Here is a 4,859-nt window from a genome sequence, read left to right on the forward strand (position 1 = left end):
TTTCAAGTGCAACTGGTACAAAAAAATAAAAATAAAAAATACCAAAGCGGCACCCAAAATAATAATAGTAATAATGATAAGAATAAATCGGCTTTCGTATTTTTATCCTTTCAGTTGTAATGTTGTGTTGTTAAAAGCGATCCCTTGGCGAGCCTCAGAGTACTTAGAATATTCATCAGGTTGCTATTTGACTCCGCACTGGACCCTACAGGACGAAGCGGTGCAAACTGACCATTAGCCTTGTCAGCTGACTTTCCTCCGTCTCACCACTGACCGAGTGACTGAGCGCACATTCGCGGTACAGGTCTTTAGAGAGAGCGGTCCGAGCTGCCTCTGTCCAGGGTGCTGAAAGGGGAGTTTCTCTAAAAAGCCTGAAGGCGTGTGTTGCATCTAGACCCCCTCTGCCACCATGCACATACAAACACCCCCTCCCCTTCTTTATCCACCCTGGCTGTGTGCTGCACGTGTCTATATCTTTCAAGGGCCTCAATGGGGGCAATTGGGCAGCGCTCTGGGCATTGTTATTACGCATTTTCAGAGACGGCGCCTGCCTTTTGTTTCTGGTTTAGCACAGCATCACAAAAATAGCACAAATGGACGCAACGTAAAGAACAAATATAGTCTTAAATGTATTTATTTTTTTGTTGTCATTTTTTTTTTAACATGCCTGTGGTATTTTACTGCAATGCCATGTTAAACATGAATAGCACAATATATATATATATATATATATATATATATATATATATATATATATATATATATATATATATATATATATATATATATATATATAATAATAAATGAAAGTATTTTAAAATATATAGGCTATTGTCTGTACCAATTCTTACTCTAGCCCACAGTTAGAGCAATATTTTGGTGACAATGTCCACTGTTGTAACATGCGTTGTCCAAATGTCATGGTCGTGACCTTTCGCCAATTATAACTAGTAATGTGCCCAAACCAACTCTGACCCAGTGCTACAGCTTTGATTCAATTTTACTTGCTCAGCACGCGAGCATGAGTGGTGTAAGCCAATTAGATCTATGCTCTTCATTAGTCTACTTGTTGGGCTTCATTAGTCTACTTGTGCGGCAATTGGCCATCATCCAAACCTGCAATCATTTACACCATTGTACCACAAGTAGGCCTGTACTCTGGGATTTTAGGTAGAACAACTAACAGAACCTACTGGGTTACTGAACACCAGAAAACAATCGCTTCCCAAATACAAATAATATCAAAAATAACACCACTGACTATGCATTTGGATGCATTTTTTTCAAAACTCATTATGATCAAATAAAAAGAAGTCACAATCATATACTATAATAATAAAATATTTGTTGATACTATGCAGCTCTCCTGTTCTTTAGACATGTTTTATCTCTTTTTCAGTCCACCTGCTCCAACCTGTGTGTTCTTTTGTAATGTTGAGTGGATGCCTTAAGAAAGACGTTTTAGCTCTGCTTTGGTTCATGCATTGAGTATCATCATGGCAGATTGGTAAAGCGTTAATCCACCTGGGTCCCACTTGAGAGAGTCTCTCACATGAGCTGTGAATGGCCCTCAAAGACCTTTGCATATTTGTGCTTGGCCTAGCTGGCTCTGATTTCTGACCTTGAATAAATGCATGTTTCATTAGCTTCACACAAGCTTCTTGAATTGAGGAAGCCTCCACTCACAACTGCTGCTTCAAAAGAACATCTCATGTGCATTCAGAAATCTTTGTTTTCCTTTTAAATGAGATATATTGCTGGATGTGATACATGATTTCGTGTCTGAGATAGTGGTCTATACTTGACCTAAAATGTGCATCTACAAAAAACAAAACACAAAAAACAAAACAAACAAACAAAACAAACAAACAAATAAAAAAACATTATAAAACAGGTAATTTTAGTTTCCTAAATATATGAACATGTATAAATCACTTATACAACTGAAGAACAACTGCACTTCATGCTGAAAATTCAGATTCCTCTTTCAGGTTTTAAAAATAGTTTCACACTTCATATAATGGACCACCTGACTTGAATTGTTCAATATGTCTGTGAACACAAGTGACTGGTCATACATGTAGTACATATGCATGCATGTAACTGCCTCCTCTCTGCACAGCTGAGTGCGAGTACTGTGGGCAGGAGCAGGGGTCTGGGTGAACCCATCCCACCCCTCGGACACTGGGGGGTCATTGTGCTGCTGTCATGATCAATCATGTTCTCCAAAGACTAGTCATGTCCAGAAGGGAGGGGACCAATCACACGCCTCATTACCCAGGCTTGGTTACTTCTAAACAGGGTATCTACAGGGGACATCAGCCTGTTACTGTCTGGGTGGAAGTTGGTCAGTAAGCAAATAAAAATCAAACATAAAAATCTAACAAATTATTATATTTATAGACAGCTTATAATTATGAAAACACACACATGTATACACAAAGTGCACACACTCACACCCCCACACACACACATATATATACTCACACACATTTGGCCTTCTAAACTGAAGTTAATTTAATACAATAAGTAATGCCAATTACAGTTTTGTAGTAGTAGCTAACCAATATCAATTTGTTTTTATGGCATTGTCATGTTTTGAAATAGCCCCATCTGGTTAGATTTCACTGACCAGGCTGGCCATGGCTTACTCCCCCCAGCAGCTGGTAAAACTGCCCAACTGCTTTTCCACATTGGTCTGCAGAGTAACCGACACTGTGCTGCTGCCCCTTGAAACTCACACACACACAAAACGCAAGGCTCACTGCCTCCCCCCTCCCCAAGTTGTCCGCCTGCACACTGAGGTCAACTGGCCTGAGCTTAAAAACATGGGAGGGGGAGAGATGTATGACCATTTCTGTTGTCTATTGTTATCCATTCACAAGTGCAAGGAAAGAAGTGGGTCAAAAAGAACCATTTAAAACACTTGAGAATCATTTTGATAGATAACAGGACTTGGTCATTCTCATTGTAAATTAACTATAATTTAATTGTAAATATTGTAATTAGGGTTGTTGAGTTTAAGTAAATGAGTGCAGGTAATAGCCTACTAATGTTAGTATTAGCTAATTAACTGATAACATACAGAAGTTGGTAACTTCTGTAGTTACCAAGTTCATCAAGATATAAAAAAAGTCAAACTGTCCAAACACATAAAATTGTTTAGATGAAGTTAGAAGTGCTTTCCCATTTAACTAACTCTGCAGCTGTTCTGTTAAAGAAGAATGCACTTGTTTTTTGTGCATGAGAGTGTACTCCAGGCTAAAAGGCAGCAGTTACCTTTGTCCAGCACCAGCTCCTTTTGAATATTGATATGCTAATTATGAACAACATGGCGAACAAAGCCCTGTCTCCTCCACAGTGAATTGGCACAATAGCCCTTCAGTCAGGTTGTGACACTTTTACCACCCAACATGTGTCCCTAGTTTCACACTCACACAATGAAGGCCAACAACGGCCTCATGCATTTATATGGGGGTCAGTGTACTGTCTTATGTGCAGGCTGGTTATGCACTATCGGCACTCCATTGTTGTGATGGGGCGATATCATCTTTAGGAGCTTTTCAAAGCACTCCAAAGAGTGTCCCAAAGGTCAGGATTCAAACCTCTCAGCTTCTACCGCAACAGAAGTCACGTGCCGTTAAAGATGTTTGCTCAGTGTGGGGTCTAAATGTGGATTTGCTGATGTGGAATTTTTATCTCAAGGAATATTCAAAAAGTATTAAATTATAAATTTAAGTTCTCCAATATAGTTCCATGAATAAATATATTGGTAGTCTACTGTGGCTTGATTCCCCTCTTATCAAGGTTTATATGGACCTTTAACCGTTAACCTGTCTGAGCTGTTCATGCAAGTGAACAGTCTTCAAAATTCAAGGTTACTTTACTTGTACTTTAGATAGATTTGTTTTGCAGTGGAATCAGGCATGGCATCCCATGCTTCAGGTTTCAGTTTGAGTTATACGCACTAGCTTGGTTATCCTTTTGTCTTTTGTAATGTTATTAGTTTGCATTTATTTATTTATTTATTCATTTAACGTGCATTAAAACACATTTTTGTAAATGCACCAAAGTTTACCCAAAACATCTATTTTTCATTTGCTGTTCCTAGACAGATGTTAAAAAGTCACCCAAAAATAAAAAATAAAAGAAATATTAGAATACATACGATATATACAGATATACAAAAAACACATAACAAGGCAAGCATGGCGTCACAAATACATGACTGAGAATGGTGACAGGCTTGATTATTAAAAAGCCAGTTACTCAGGTGTACTTTAGATGTGTTGTATGTGGCTATTTTCCTGACTATCACAGGGACTGCATTCCATTCTTGTGCTTCCACTCCTGTGCTGCTCTCTCTGAGAAGGAGGCCTGCACAAATGCACTTCTCCTTAGTGAGTGGAACAGCACAGTCTCTCCTGACTGCCCCCCTGGTGTTTCATGCAGCAGCAGATCTTACATTTACAATCTGTTTGAGAGAAGGAGAGGAAAAGCCATGGGCCACTTTAGACATCATTCTCACAGTTGAAGGATGGGTCAGATTCAGAGGTCACATCTCCTTTAGAGACAGTTTTCAAATGCACTGGTAATCAGAGTCAGATCAAAGTTTGGATAAATGTTAATGGGTTGATTTAAATTTAAAGTTGTATATATAAAGAAAATTTATCTTATGTTTTATTCTTGATGAACATGTTGTGATCCTGCGTTAATTTTGTTCTCTTAACATAAGCTTTCACATGGAAACATCAACATTGTTCAATCTGCCGCTAAAGATGTTGTGTTATTTCATATTTCACATTTACTCCCGTAGAATTCTATGGGACATTGTCACGTCAGTACGGACACAAAGATCA

This window comes from Boleophthalmus pectinirostris, unplaced genomic scaffold (genome assembly GCF_026225935.1).
Source record: "Boleophthalmus pectinirostris isolate CB_2022bp ecotype Guang Dong unplaced genomic scaffold, ASM2622593v1 HiC_scaffold_18, whole genome shotgun sequence".
Classification (NCBI taxonomy): domain Eukaryota; kingdom Metazoa; phylum Chordata; class Actinopteri; order Gobiiformes; family Gobiidae; genus Boleophthalmus; species Boleophthalmus pectinirostris.